Raw genomic sequence first — 16,514 nt, forward strand, 5'->3', positions numbered from 1 at the left:
GGGCGGGAGAGGGAGAGAGAGAGGCGAGGTGGGGGGGGGAGGAGAGAGAGAGAGAGAAACTGGTGCGCACATGCGCGCAGCGTGGGAAGTCGGTTTCGTTGCTGGGGATCTGGCACAGGAGGCGGGGCGGCGGCGGCGGCTGAAGTTGTGGTGCTCGGCTCTGCCTTCCTCCCTGGGCGGCTGCGCGCGGGGTGAATTGGGAGGGCTGTGTCTCGCTGCCTGTCTCCGGCCCGCGTCTGTTATTCTGAAGGGCCTCAAGTGAAGAAGCGGTGCTGCCGGGCGCGCTCCTCCTCCCTCTCCCGATTTAGGCTGAGCCCCGTCCGGTGCTGCTTTCAGTAGGAACGCGAAGGTGAGACGCCCTTTTTCTGACTTAGCCCTGAAGCCGCTCAACAGGTCTCCGAGAGAGAGAGAGGCGGGCGGGCGGGGGGAGGCGCGTTGGAAGTTGGCCCCCAAAGTTAGTGGCCCAGCCCTTCTCCCGTGTGTGCGTTTGGGCTCTTGTGGGAGCCGAGACCCCTTTCCTGAGGCGCCTGGTTGCGGGGAGTGTGCCGGGGAGAAGGTGGCGCTGCTCCTCTTACATGTTGTCTTCCTCAGCCTCTTCCTCCTTCCCCCTCCCCTGTCCGTGTGTGTGTGTGAACTTTTGTCTCCGTGTCTGGCTGGTTACTTCTCGAGACCTTTCCCACCCCCGCCTTTCCTCTGTGCTTTCTCTTCCTGCCAGTTTATATCTCCTGTCTCTGTGTACGTGCCTGAAGTAGAAACTGAAAAGGCAGTCTTGTTTGTTGACATTTATTCTCTCCCCCCTCCCCCTTTTACGCTCTTTTGCGTTAATCCTCAGGTATTTGCAGTTTGTGTGTAACCCGCGTCTGGGGCTGCTTCCTCAAAGGACCCCTTTTGCCATCCCTGTCTCTTGGGTTTCCTTTAGGTGCAGCTATTTCCATTGTTGGCTCACACACGTTCTATTTCAGTGTGTCCTGTGCTTAATCCGGCCCCCTTTTCGCAACCTGCTGGAAGTCCCATGTTTGGGGAGTTGGCCTTGTAAAGCCATTAGTCTCTGCCGGCATGGAGGGCGTTTGCAGGAAGGATTACCTTGTGTACCGGCAACACGCTATCTATTCCGAATTACGTGCTGGGTGGGTTAATGTTGCGATACCATTTGGAACCTCTGATCGGGAAAGTGGGGTTTTTGAAGTATTTTGCAGATAATGCTGTCTTGTCTCTGTGAATGTATCTCGGGACTGTAATAAGTATTAAAACACCAAGCTCTGAGTCTGCACCCCACCCGTCACAATTTCTTTGTTTTGGTCAATCTTGAAAGAAAGTTGGAACTGTATATAGGACATATGGCAATGTATATTAGCATATTGCCCAGCAAGAGTAGAAAAGAGAAGAGATGTTTTTGCTTTTGCTGAACAGTAAGTGATATATTTTGTGTTTTTTCAGCCAATATTTCAGAAAACTTTTGTAGGATTTTAGAAAAGGGGGAAAATATCTGAAATATGCCATCTCTGTGGTGCTGTATTGATTGCCCCAGTTGGGATGACAACATATGTTGACAATTCAATTTGAAAATGCTAAGTTGAATTAAGTAGTTGAACCTTAGTATAAAAGGAACACGGAAAGAGTTCCACAAATTTTGGAGCCGGTGAGCTTCAGATTTCTCACTTCCTGTTCTACAGAGGAAGTTGTATTCTCAAATGTAAATGCAGGTGAGGATTATATGAGATCACTTTCTTTTTAATTGAAAATAAAAAACCACTTAAAGGCTATAGTATATTCTTAAATAATATGCAGGGTCTGGTTATCAAATGCAAAATAAATAATCTTGTTCAAATACTGTAGTTTGAACTGAAGAAAGCAACAGTAGTGTTGCCCCTAGAAACATTTTCTGCAGTAAACACTGTTAAAAAAGGCTTGCTAGTCAACGTGTTTGTTTGTTTTTAAAAAGATTGCAAACCATTTGTTGAATTTATTTCCTGCCCTTCATCATAAATGATCTGAGTGGGTAACAATGTAAACAACAATAAAGCATAAAAATCCAGTTAAGCATAAATAATACTGTAATCACTTGCACTTAAACAAGAACACTGATAACTGTTTCACTATGCAGGCTGTAGATGTGCATACTCAGAAGGCTTGTGGAAGAGAAAGGTTTTCAACAGGCACTGATCACTTAAGAGTTCTTATTTGAAGCAGGTGACCTGAAAACATGATTCTATCATTGCTAACATATTGCTCGGTTAATGTCACTTAAAGTTACGGGGCAGAGTTCAGCCACAAGCCAACCAAAGGGGAACAGCAGTAGCTTAATGTTAGGGCATGTGTGTTCCATGTAAAGGTCCTAGATTTAGCCGCTGGTGCCTCCAAATAGGGCTGAAACTCTGATGAGTTGTTGCCAGCAAGATAGACCAATAGACTAGCACAATATAAGGCTATTTCCTATATTCCGCTGGTCAAAGTTAAGCACTTCTAAGTTGCATTGTTTGCAGTGGGACAGACATCAGCACATAAATCTAATTGATGTCAGTGACTTAAAATGCTTAATAGGTCATATACATACATGGTTTGTGTTGTATTAGAGTGGTGGTTTTATTGGTGTGTTATTTATATTGTATTTTTAATGTTTATTCGCATTAAGTAGCAATGAGTGGAAAGGCAGCTGTTAAATATTAAAGATACATAAATGCAAAACAGTTGTTTTGCTTATGTCTTTCTGAATTGCTGTTAGACTTCTCTAGGCTGGGTAATAGGATGGTGTAGGTGTGGTTAGCTTGCTTTTAATGGTAAATAAAGATTGTTCATGCTCAAAATATAAGACCTATGGTAGGAATCAACCTTGGAAGAAACTGTTAATTCTGGGGGGAAATAAGTGGTTTTCCTTTTAATCTTTTCCCATAGTGGTGAGATAACTTTTTTGAGGCTAGAAGATGAATTCTAAATTTGGTTTCTTGGTTAGCAACAGTAGAATTAAGTGAGACCTTTAGAGTTAATGAGCTAAGACGTGATCAGCTAGGCTTTTTTCTCCTGCTGGGTGGTCGATAAGTCATTCTTGAGCTAGTAGTATTAAGGATCTGCTTTGGCCATTGAATCAACCTATTCTATCCTGTCATTTAAAGCTTAAAAGGGCACCAGCTAGCAGCAAGTCAATCTGGTTCAAATTTCTAGTATGCTCCATCCTGTGGGCCCAGTGTGTTACAATATTTATAAAAGATTAAAATTAAAACCTACCTATCTTCTGGCTTAGCCCTAGCCAGCCAAAGTGGGCCCAAACAGAAACTTGGCATCATTTTTTGTTTATTTTCAATTAACCTTTGATCGTGTCACAATTTAATTTTTATATTCTTATTCTATTTATATTCCTTTCAGTGGCTGTAGGTATAGATTATCACTAATATGGCATATTTGTATTGCCTGTCCCTCAGAATCTGCTTTCTTTATGCAAATATTTGGGGAAGGTGTACTTCATTGTGTGACTATCTAAACAGGAGGTGGGCATTGGCTAAAGGGATTTTTATTAAGGTGTGTAATTAATCTATCACCATTGTCTCAAAAATTCATACTATAGAAGTATGAATTTAAGCTTCCCTTTAAGACTTTAAAGGCAACAAGAAGAAAGGCAGAATTGTGTTCAATATTTTTTTCATCAAAGTTCACAACAAATTGAATCTACAGGTCAGCCCTGGATGTAAAATAGTTCAAAAAATGTTTGAAATGAAAAACAAGTCTTGGATAATTAAAGAAGCACAGATCATATAGGAAATAAACTTCATCATGAATTTAAGAGTTGGAGCCTTGCAAACGTAATAGTATGCTTAGAAACCAATTCATGTAGATGTGCTATAACAGTTTTAAATAAATTAATGTGAACTTAATACCACTTGCTAGTTATTACAAATACAACATCTGTTTCTGATTATTTTTACTGTGAATCATTGCCTGAATATGCTTAAATTTCTGGATTAGAGCAATTTTATAGTGACTATTAAGTATCTTACCTGGGTGAAACTTCAGAGAGGTAAGCAGATGCTTTTGAAATATGTGGCTTTCCTTTTGATTGCTGAACTTTGTAAACACTAAGAACACACTCCAGCTGAAACTAAGTACTTTGTCCCATTAATTTCAACAGGAGAATTAAATGTGTGCTTAAATCTCTCCCACTAAAATCAGTGAGACTTAAAAGTACTTAACTTTGCTTGGATTGCACACAAGTGAGTTTAAGCTGAGCCACTTATTCCATGTTTTAACACCATTATTACTTTTTTGTATGTATCCATTCCACAGACAACAGTGTAATACTGATAGCAATAGCAGTTATAGTCTGAAATGAATCTACAAGACATGGTGAAATAGTGATGGATTAATTCCTCAGTTTGATTTGGAATTGAAAACTGGCAATATCACTATAATAAATATAAGCACTTATAAGCAAAAAAAGGCTTCTAATACGTCAGTAAAACTATCTGATTATAGAATGAGAAGTAAGGAGCTGGAACAGAGCATTGGTTCAGTCTGAAGCATGCTGCTGTGCCAAGGAAAATATTCCAAACTTGAAGAGGAACAATCACTTACTTTGCTCATTAAAGCCATTGTGATGGTTCATTTAGTACACAAGATGCAATTAGATCTAACAGTTTTATCCAGTGTTCATACCCACCACCATTTATTTGTCAATGGAAGTCATTCTCATCCAGTAAAACACATGTGATGAGATACAACTTTATTGCTGTAAAGGTAAAGGAACTCCTGACCATTAGGTCCAGTCGTGACCGACTCTGGGGTTGCGGCGCTCATCTCCCTTTATTGGCTGAGGGAGCAGGCGTACAGCTTCTGGGTCATGTGGCCAGCATGACTAAGCCACTTCTGGCAAACCAGAGCAGCACACGAAAATGCCGTTTACCTTCCCGCCAGAGCGGTACCTATTTATCTACTTGCACGTTGACGTGCTTTCGAACTGCTAGGTTGGCAGGAGCAGGGACCGAGCAACGGGAGCTCACCCCGTTGTGGGGATTTGAACCGCCGACCTTCTGATTGGCAAGTCCTAGGCTCTGTGGTTTAACCCACAGCGCCACCCGTGTCCCTTTATTGCTGTAGCGGACAGCAATTCCATGTGTCTTGGTCGAGGCGAAACTTAGCCATCTTCTCTCAGTGTCCTGCTAACTGTTCCTTAGGCATGTATATCTCTGTTGTATATACTGCAGTAGTTCAGTCTCAACCACCTGGTTGAAATACGAGTGTGATTCTGAACCTGGTGCATGCTCAGTGTGTTGGATGTCCCTGACTGATAGCTGCTGCATTTGAAACATCTGTTACTACCTGTGTCTGCTTGATCACCTCCCCTTTTTAGGTTTGCTGTATTGCTAGTGAATGCGTTATCAAAATTCAAAGAAAGGGGCAACTTGCAGATCTTGTTGCTGTCTTGCCACCAACTCTAAGCACCAAAACAGCAATGGCAATGCATTTAGTAGCGAGACAGCAAGCACACCGAGAGCAGATAGATGGTGACCTCTCACCAAAAGATTAATATTTTATGGTTCCAAATCTGTCATCTGGCAACTTAACACTGACCAGGGAATACTTGCATCACAAAATTCAAAGAAAGGGGCAACTTACAGATCTTGCTGCTGTCTTACCACCAACTCTAAGCACCCATTCCCAGTTACCAATTGAAGTAAATTAGTAAAGGTAAAAGGTAAAGGACACCTGGACGGTTAAGTCCAGTCAAAGGCGACTATGGGGTGCAGCACTGATCTCAGGCCGAGGGAGCCCGTGTTTCTCCACAGACAGCTTTCCGGGTCATGTAGCCAACATGACTAAACCACTACTGGCACACGGAGGACTCTGACAAGTGCAGTGCAGTTGTCCAGCAGCCTCAGCAGAAACAATGAAAAGTGAAAACAATAATTTTAATAATTTTATTATTTATACCCTGCCCATCTGGCTGGATATCCCCAGCCACTCTGGGCAGTTTGCAGCATATAAAAACATAGTAAAAAATGAAGCATTAAAAACTTGCTGAAATGTTAGCTTTCGGGTCCTATTTGAGGTGCTTACCTTTGAAGCCCTGTGTGGACTGGAATCAATAGAGATTGCCCCTCCATTTATGAATCTCCATATTAATTGACATCCTCTGATAAGACCTTCATTTAACACCAGTACATTAGTTCTCAACAACTAGGAACAGAACCTTTCTTACTAGTTCCTCCCTTATTGGAGAAGCTGTAAGATCAATTTTCCCCCTCTTACTTTGTTATATAATGGAGAGCTGGTCTTTAGTAATAATGTTTGCTACTGACAACTGAATTTCTTGATTATTTATAAAACATATTGTAGGAGCCACATTGAACCTTAAATCTGGAATACAAATATTTTAAATAAATCTTGCTGGTCAAACTCTGTACTTAACTGAGTGGTGTCAGGCTGGTTAAACATTTTGTAGGGAAGTAAACTTAGTGTACATTATTTGCTAGTTTAAGTTACTGCCTATCAGTTTAATTAGTTGTTGATGTATGAGAGTACTTAACTGGACTCTGGTATATTGACTTGTTAAAGGTTATCTTGTGAATTTCTTACCATGCTGTGGTTCTTCAGTTAGCTGAGCACTCACAAGGCAGGCAGACCTTGTTGCCTCACCCCTCTACCCTGTGGCAGGAGACATCCCATCAGTTTTTAGCAGATATTCATGACAAGCCCAACTTTTGGGGACCTGAGGTGTAGTGAAGAATTTGCAGGAAGCCTACAAATACTGTAATTCAAATTTGGAAGGGAACTGCAATTCCAATTTTGAATGAAGGGTTATGAGCATGACTCTGACACAGATTCTGAATCCAATCAACATTTTGAAATGTATTTTATAAAGCCCCACATTGCACCGTCAATCAATTTGCAGTTTGGATCCCTCTGCATTTCTGAACGTGCAGGTAACAGCAGTTAACAGGAGTGCCTTTTATCAATTTTAACTGGAATTCCAGCTGTTTGCATTCCTAAAGTTAGATCTGGACATGGTCATTCATTTCCAGGCCAGCTCCGGTTCGTTTGGATATACTGCACTTCGTGAGACTGCCTTTGAGGACAGACTTCAAACTACATTTGATCCAGAATGCTGTGCCAGGCTTGTTGTCTGGGGCTAGCAGGACTGATAATGCAATGTCAGTTATGTACCAACTTCTCTGGACATAACTTTTGCCAACCTCAATTCAAAATGCCCACTTTGGTCTTCAGAAACGTAAGCTGCCTGTGTTGGGCTGAGGTTCAGAGGAATTATTCTCCTCCAGCCTGAACCTGCTGAAGAACTTGGCTCTGCTTTCTAAGTCCTTGTGGTTTTCCACTGATGGTTTGTTTATTTGGGGATGAAGAGACAGGACTTTTTATTGCAATGTCCAAATTATGAAAGCGTCTTCCTAGGCAGGTTTCTGGCTCCTTCACTGCCTGCTTTTAAAGTGCACATTTAAGCCAGTTTTATTTCAGTGGGCATATTTTAATTAGGTCCTTTTAAGATTTATGTTGCTGATATTTTGCTATTTGCTATACGCTTTATTGGATTTCAGTTTAATTTGATTTTAAATTGTATTGGCTGCTTTGAATTTATATTGCACAGAATAGGGTGTCATTTTTAACAAATGTATTTCATATTCATGGGCAAAGAAAGCATTCTACAATGGAACATAGGGGCAGGGATGGGCAGAATTCATGCTTTCAGGAACTACAGTGGTACCTCTGGTTACAAACTTAATTCGTTCCAGAGGTCCGTTCTTAACATGAAGTACCACTTTAGCTAATGGGGCCTCCCGCTGCTGCTGCACCACCACCGTGTGATTTCTGTTCTCATCCTGAAGCAAAGTTCTTAACCCGAGGTACTATTTCTGGGTTAGCGGAGTCTGTAACCTGAAGCATCCGTAACCTGAATCGTATGTAACCCTAGGTACCACTGTACTTTGATTGTAGACACCTGGAGCAGTATCCAACTAATGGGTCCTCTCTGTGCAAGGACTCTCATGTGCAACAGAACTTTTCCCCCTGTTTTCCTACTGCACCTTCCTCAAATTTGCTCCACAGTGTGTGGGGAACCCCTAGAACACATGGGGCACACAGAGGAAGGAGAAAGGGAAGTTTTGCTGCACAAGTGGAAATCCTTGTGCTAACAGGCCATCTTTCTTAGCACTACTTTGAATACAATTCAAGTTGGCTACAAAACATTTAGAAATTTACCAATAGGTCCTGCTTTATCAGATGTATTCTGTGGGAGGCTCATGTGTCTGCTTGCTACATTGAATCTGAAGGATAATATTTTAGCTTGACACAGTTCTTCTGTTATATGTATTGGGTGCAACCAATTCAATCTCTGTGTTGCCCTGAGGATTTTCTCAAAATGCAAGGTACATCTTTAGTGGCAGATCATGCATTTTTTTTCAGCCTGCATGATTGGTTCTTCGTATGAGTTAAAGAGGGGACCTGCAATTGTCAATCAGATGGTACACTGCTTTGAAGCTGGGTCTTTTCACATACTGGAAACAGTGTCACCTTGGAGTGAACAAGAAAGATCCTGTACCTCAGCCTTACATCATCCCTCATCATTAGCCATGCTGACTTGGACTGATGGGAATTAGAGCCCTCCAAGTTGGGGAAAACAGCAATGCATTGCTATATGTTGCTTTCCAATTCAATCAAAGCATTCATGCCACAAGTAAACGCTGTCGTCATGCAGGATACCCTCTAAACCTGTGCAGCAATTAACTACAGTCAGTTTGTGCTATTGGGTGTCATGGCTTCTATCTCACATCCAGTGCCACATGAGGCTCCCTGTGTGGCTTCCCAAGTTGTGGCTTATACAGGCACCCAAAGCAAGCTCCTTGGGAACATTGTGGCTGGTTTTGTTGTTCACATGATAGTAACTTGGATGACCATCTGTCAGGGGTGCTTTAGTTGAGATTCCTACATTACAGGACTAGAGGTTGGACTAGATGACCTTTGGGGTCCCTTCCAGCTCTATGATTCTAAGTTAGACTTGGTTCAGTGGACATACTTTTCCAGTTAATATATCCTAGGTCTTGTTACGTCTTACTGGACTGAGGAGCCTAATGTAAGAACACTGCATGTAGGGTCTCTAGGATCTTATTTATTAGGGTAAATTCTAAGACATGAGGATTCAACAGCAGACATTCACTTATTTTATGCTATCTAAATTTAAAGAAAAAGTTATGAAGAACTATTAACAGGCTAAAACTAGTACACCCCATGAGGTGTGCATTATATGTTCCACTAATCTACTTCAACAAAATTTTAACTTTCACTTAGGTCACATGTGAATTCTAAGCTTGATTTTGGGTTGGGGGGTTGTGTGTGTGTGAAAGAGAGAAAGGGGGATGGGTGAGGGACAGAGATGTTTTATAGGAATACTGTCAAAGAGAGAAATGTTTCCTGGGGATACTTCATAAAATTTATTAAAACTTTGGTGCTGATCAGTTTGACTGGTATTATATCTATTCATTATACTACTGATATCATTAAACAATGAATTTTTAGAAAAAATATAACAGAAAATGTTAGGTGTAATTTTCATTACAGAAAAGTTTCCAATGCTGAAAATATGTCATTTGAGTATGTTGCAGTTGCCATTAGACCAAGAAAACCTCACCCTTTTCAAGTTCCCGAGTAGGGCAAGGACTCATTCTGATGTTGTGCTAGGCCCATGGGAATGAGTTTCCTTCCTTCTGCTCAACTCAGAGCTAGTGAGCAGTTTGTCTTTGCCATGCTGGCCTCAGAAGGACTTGTTCCCTCTTGGGCCAGATCTTCTCTTTGATGTTACATTGAACTTTAGAGTTGCCTAGTACTTCTTCCAGCTCATTGTGGGAACAAGGCCCGCCTTTCCTTCCCAACTCTGAACTGGGTAATGCAAGTGGGGCCTCATCCTTTCAGCCATGCTGGACTGCAGAGTTCAAGCATAACTTCAAAGACATCTATCCCTTCTCCGCTTGGGAGTGTCAAGTCTTTGGTGAGTTCAGGTTTTGGCTGACCTTGCTGAAATCCTTAACTGATAGGTTCATATACCTTTTCGTAGTTAAGGTAATACATATATGATTCTGGAAAGATCACAAAGAGAAACACAGAACTGCTTATTTTTCTGAAGTCAGGTAGACTTCACTGAATCTCCTACTGCTTAACAAATGCCTCTAATTGCCTTTACTGGCTATGCTAAGACATAAAACTCCCACTGAACTAAACGATAGACTTAAAAAGTAAGAAAAAGCTGTGTTTTTATTTCTCAGTTTAACCTTCTCTTCAGCTGATAATGCAGCATTCCTAAAACCACACTTAGAAGTCTTATCTTAATTCCAGCCAAATGGTAAACATAAATGACATAGCTATGTATCATTCTGGTAGGTAAGTCAAAACTGGCTTCCCATGTGCAGTTGAAGCAACGATGGCACTGGAAACTCCCATGTTATAAAGAGAATTCTGCTTCATCTAGTGCACTGAAAAATGTGGTATGTCATGAGAGAAATAGTTGTCTCTGAAGCTTGCGAAATCTGATGTCATTGTGCTCTCAAAGTTCTAGTAAGTGTAAAGTGAATGGAATGAAACTAAAGTGATGACTAACAATAACCACTCCTGCCTGAAACGGGAGTAGCCGAATCCTACTGTTCCAAGCTGACATCATCAACTGATTGATGGTCTCTTTCTTGCAAAACCCTAAAATATTCAGGAATGTCCCAGGTTATAAATTGCTTTTTGATCCTCTTAACAATTGTATTAGTCTCTTGAGTTGAAAAGTGGTTCATAATTCCTATTTCATTTATCCTAAGAATAGTCCTTTGAATTATTATTTTTTATAATACTTTATTAATTTTCCATTTTATATCATTTAAATATAATCTTATTTTTTCACACTATTATTTGCTCATATGAGCTAATCAACTTCCCTCCTTCCCACCTCATGGTTACCATAATTCCTTTCTATGTCATAGCATTTGTTTACATTTCATCCATTACTATTGCCCCATTTTTAATTTTTTTGTTGTTGTTTAGTCGTGTCCAACTCTTAAGGTATAAATTGAAAATTTTACAAGTCTTCTTAAGTCAGTCCTGCTAGTGTTGTTAATTGGTTGCAGTTGTCCTTCAAATATTGTATAAATTTACCCCAGTCTTTTTGGAAAGTTTGATCACATTGGTTTCGGATTTTCCTGGTCAGCTTCGCCAGCTCTGCATATTCCATCATCTTCGTCTGCCACTCTTCAATCGTTGGTAATTCCTGTTGCTTCCATTTTGGGTCTAGCAAAGTCCTCGCTGCCGTTGTTGCATATCTAAACAGTTTATGGTCTTTCTTTGGAATTTCTTCAGCTACTATACCCAATAAGAATGCTTCTGGGTTTTTGACAAATATACTTTTGTACATTTTCTTTAACTCATTATTTATCATTTCCCAGTAAGCCTTTACTACATGTCCACCACATATGATAGAAATTCCCTTTCTTTTCTTTACATTTCCAACATTTCTTCTCTTTTGTCTTATATATTTTAGCAAGTTTAGTTGGTGTTAAATACCACCTATACATCATTTTCATAATATTTACTTTTAATGCGCTACAGGCAGTAAATTTTATTCCTTCATTCCATAACCTTTCCCATGCCTCTAACAAATGGTTCTGTGAATTAAGCCATTACTTCCATTTTACAGATTACAAACTGAGGAGGCTGTGGTCTCAAGGTCCATCAGGTGCTCCAATAGCTCAGATTTAATGCAGTTCTGGGCTGTGATAGCCATGAGGCATTTGAGAATTATATAGGAAAATCTTACATATGATTGTAGTTTCAGTGTATAATTTAACCTTCAACGGGGTGGGGAACCTTTATAAAATAAAATGCCTTAAACCTGGCCCAACAGCATATAGTTGCCCCAACGCCCATGCAGTTGTTTCAACAAAATCTGGCTGCTGCATTTTGCACTAACTGCAACTTCTAGTCAAGAATTGACACACATAAGAGTGCATTGCAATAATCCTGTCTTGAGGTTGCACTGCATATATCACTGTAGCCATTTGTGGCATATCAGCCAAAGCTTGTAGAAAGCACTCCTAGCCACTGAAGACACTTGGCCTTCAGCATCAGCAATCGAGAAGTACTCTTAGCCTAACAGCCTGCTTCTTCAGATGTAGTTCAACTCCATCCTGAACATGTAGTTGATCAGACCTAGGAACTATTCACACATAGGACTTCGATCTTACCAGGAGTGAGGTTTTTTTTATTCACCACTCCAGCCCACCTCTTAAGTCCAGGTACTGGCCAAGGACTTGTGCAGTAATACCTGATTCAGGTGTTACAGAGAAATAGAGATGTGTGTCATCAGCATACTCATGACTCTGTGTCTGTGACCCAAATCACCTAATGACTGCACCCAGCTGCTTCATATAGAAGTTAAATAGCATTTGGGAAAGGGGCACTGCAGCATCCTACAACACAATTGCAAAGGAGCTGAAAGGCCGTCATCCAGTGCTTACTGTCTGGAAATGATCACAGAAGTAGTGGAACCTCCTACACTGTGCCCCCAACTTGCAGAGACAATCTAGGAGGATTCCATGGTTCATGCTATTGAAAGCTGCAGCAAAAGTCAAGCAAGAGTAAGAGTAGCACTCGCTCATAGCAAGTGTGGTAGGAATATTCAAGGACAATCAAAGAAACATTTAAACATTTCAGTGCAGTATAGTTAGTATTAAAAAATTTTTTTTTAAAAAAATCTGTGATCAGAAACAGTATCCATGCCTCTCTTCAAGAGCATGGGCTATTATTCTACAGTTCTCCACGATATATTGTGAACAGGGATTTTCAACTCTGACAATTATGAAAGATCAGAAAAGAGAAAGGCTTCTTTGTGGTGTGGAGATGAGAGTGTTTATCTCACGTTAGACCCAATATAAATGAGATTACCCAGCAAAAGCAAGCTCCCACTTCTCACTGAGTTTGTATAATACTTAAGGTACATATGTGAGAGGCTTGTTTATAATTATATTTTGAGAATGATTCATGTTCTTATGTAGCTGCGTTCTTTTATACTTTCTGGATGTCTCATGGTCATATTATAAAGTAGTTGTGTTCTATGTGTTTTAGCACTGCTAGGAGTTGTTTCTTTTTGTTTTCCAATGTATTTCTTACCAGTAAAAAATTCTATGTGGTACAAACAAATTTTTATTCCGAAGGGGGAGGTTCCAGAGAAGCAAATTGCCAGGAGCTAAGGAACAGTTAACCATTATGTTGAACTGTTGTGGAAGAAGGTTTGGATCTGAAGTGTCTCTTGCATTTGTTCATAGAGAAGTTGTCAATTCTCCCCCATCCCTGGTGTCCCATACTGTAACCACTCTTGGTAGCCCTTTGATCATCAAGTGGATTTTTGGAGGACGTGAAAGGCTGTACCAAGAAATGTGGTATGAAAAGCCACTGCGTTCATGAATCACGGTGTGTTGTTCTTTGGAACAGTGTTTAAAATTCGCCATGTGCATTTTGTACCTGACTATCGGCACTTGCAACCGAGTGAAGATGCCTAGGTTCCAGGATGGTGCCTGACGTCTCCACCCTCTGGAGGTGCATGCCTGGGGATGCTTGGATCTTGACTGTTTTCACACACTAGCAACACATCCTGTAGAATTCTATTCATTACATTTTATCTGCACAATCAGAATGACTTTCAGGAACCAAAAAGTCATATTGAAAAATACCACTTTTGAACCGACTTGCCCCAAAATGGCAACTAGGCATTCCATTTTGGCAACTGTAACTCTGGTTTGGCACCTAGCCTATATATCTGAGTTTCTAACACTGCTTTGGAGCCCATCAAAATGGTTTTCACAATATTTATAAGTGAGACCTATAACACTTAATTGCATTTTATAAGAGGAGGTATTGAAACTGTCATTTTACCTGTGCCAGGAAAGTGATGTCTGATCCTCCAGGTTGTATTATTGATTGGTTGGAGAAACTAGAATTACTTTGTAGGTGGGTAGATGCTTTTTTCCCCTTTGTGAATAAGCTTCACAGGAAATGAATAGTGGGGATATCTGTTCATGGTGGTTGGAAGACCAGTAAATCAGCTGAACTGTTAAGCAGTCCACTCTTCAAGGTTTTCTAAAGTGCACACAGCATTAGTATAAGCAAACCTGATAGTTTACACTTTTAAATTAAATCTACAATTATTATTATTTTTGCCTATCACATAAAGTGAATTTTCACCTGAGTCAGTATTAAGTGGTCTCAGATAACTGACGTAAATGGAGCAGATAGTTTACGTGCTGTTCTTTAGAGGTTTTGACATCATTACTTCTACTTACTAGGAAGCTTTAGCCATCTGCCAACTGAGCTTGATACAGCTAGTAGGAAGATGTAGTACAGCTTTGCATATGAGTAATCATCTAATTTTCTGTTTAACAGGCTTAGGATGCTAATCACTGTTACCTGACTTCAGTAGAAAAGAATCTGAGAAGACAGAGGAATGGCTGGTTGCGATTTCATGATTTAAGTTTTTTCTTTGCACAAGTTGCAGGCTAGCTGGCAGAGCTGTTGCTATGGAAACAAACAGTCAGCTCCTGAGAGTGCCAATGGAATGCTAATCTGGTATAAATGAGGAGTTCCAGCTGCTGCCCAAAGGTGGGAGACATGAGAGAGGAAATGAAGGGAATTAAACCATGTTCCATTATTTCAGTATATATCTACTCAATATTGATTGGCATCTTTTTCAGGATCTATCTACTCAATGTTGGCATCTTTTTATATGAGCTTCAAAGACTGCAGTAGCTGGAAATAAAATGCTTCCATTATAGATACAAAAATTAAAGTCTTCCGTTAGTGTGGTCATTTCCCACTATCTACATATTTTAGATGTTTACTAGAAATTATGAAGTGACTTTGAACTCAATGTTGTTCTTAGCTAGTGCAATAATCAGGCTATGAAGACTGGTGCACTGGTGTTATTAATCAACATTCTTCAGTCACAGATTTAAGTCCTGCTAAATTGGTGAGACTGACAACAAGCAAGGAGTTGATTTGGGACTCTTAGTGTTGTTCTCCAACTCTTTCCAACAAATTCTAAATTTGATTAAAAATAATGCTCTCTTTCCTTTTACAGAAACTGTATTGTGGTATTGTTTAATTAAATTAAATTAATTAACTGCACATCTATAATGATCTTTGAACTTGTTTGTATTTGAAGACATCTTGCTCTGCTGTACAGTTGAAATCAATATTCTCAGATTCGATGTGCAAGAAAATCTTTAAAACAATTCTGAGTAGTACTTATATTTATATACCAACCTTCATGGAGACCACAGGGTGACATAATAATAATAAAAAAAATTTTTATTTATACCCTGGCCAGAGCCGGGCTCAGGGCGGCTAACACCAGTAAAATTACAATAAAAACATAATGGGGGGGGGGGAGAAACCAATTTATTAAAATATGGGTTAAAATACAACTTAAAATGCAGCCTCATTTTAATAGTAGCCCATAGATAAACCATAAGGGGAGGGAAACATAAGGGTCAGACTGAGTCCAAGGCCAGGCGGAACAGCTCTGTCTTGCAGGCCCTGCGGAAAGATGTCAAGTCCTGTAGGGCCCTAGTCTCTTGTGACAGAGCGTTCCACCAGATCGGGGCCAGTACTGAAAAGGCCCTGACCCTTACAACATGAAACACCTTGGTCTTGCCTTAGTAATGGACTGGATGAGAGCCAACAAACAATCTCAATCCAGATACGAATGAGGCTCTGTTAGTGGGCAGTTCTCTAGACAGGATGGATGGAAGGTTCCCTGCTCTTGATGGGGTTTCGCTCCCTCTGCAGCAGTGGGTATGTAGCTTGGGGATGCTCCTGCATTCTTTGCTGTCACTTGAATCTCAGGTGGCCTCAGTAGTGCAGAGTGCCTACCATCAGCTTCAGCTGGTGGCCTAGCTGTGCCTCTATCTGGAAAGGGATAACCTAATTTCTGTCGTCTGTGCTCTGGTAAGCCTTTGTAGATGGTTTAGAAACTTCAGCTGGTGCAGAATTTGGTGGCCAGGCTGCTCACTGGTGCAAGAGGCTTTCAGCATATTACACCAATCCTGGCCCAACTACACTGACTGCTAATTAGTTTCCAGGGCCAGTCCAAAGTGCTGGTTTTGATCTATAAAGCCTTAAACAGCTCAGGTCTGCAATACCTCAAGGGCCACCTCTCCCCAAATGAAGCAACCCAGACCGTGCAATCATCATCAGAGGTTCTTCATGTCCCTCCTCCACTAGAGATCCAGAGGGTGGCAACATGAGAACAGGCCTTTTCTGCACTGGCTCCCTGGTTGTGGAATGCTTGCCTTAGGGATGCTTGCCTAGCACCTTCGTTACATATCTTTAGGTGCCAGGCAAAACCTTTCTCTATAACTAGGCCTTTTGCCTGATGAAAATTCTGTGGCCTTTTAGATGTGTTTGTGAAATGAGGGAGTTTGGTTTGATTTGATTAGATTAGATAATTTCTGTTCTTTCGTATTTTTATTTCATGAACTGCCCTGTGAATT

The 16,514-nt window shown here is 40.6% G+C and overlaps 1 protein-coding gene across 7 annotated transcripts in view; it reads left to right on the forward strand.

Annotated features, from left to right (window-relative positions):
• The first annotated feature begins 30 nt into the window (after positions 1 to 30).
• Positions 31 to 16,514, forward strand: part of PALS1 (protein associated with LIN7 1, MAGUK p55 family member) — a 59,789-nt gene continuing 43,305 nt past the window's right edge. The window contains exons 1-3 of one of the 7 annotated variants that reach the window (XM_083604661.1): positions 71 to 349; positions 13,909 to 13,974; positions 14,407 to 14,622. The gene's annotated coding sequence lies outside the window, so the exon portion shown is untranslated. Of the gene's footprint in view, positions 350 to 13,908; positions 13,975 to 14,406; positions 14,623 to 16,514 lie in introns of all 7 variants that reach the window. The other 6 variants (XM_083604664.1, XM_083604662.1, XM_083604663.1 and 3 more) reach the window with 6 other exon arrangements.

Source organism: Podarcis filfolensis (genome assembly GCF_964270895.1).
Source record: "Podarcis filfolensis genome assembly, chromosome: 1".
NCBI lineage: Eukaryota > Metazoa > Chordata > Lepidosauria > Squamata > Lacertidae > Podarcis > Podarcis filfolensis.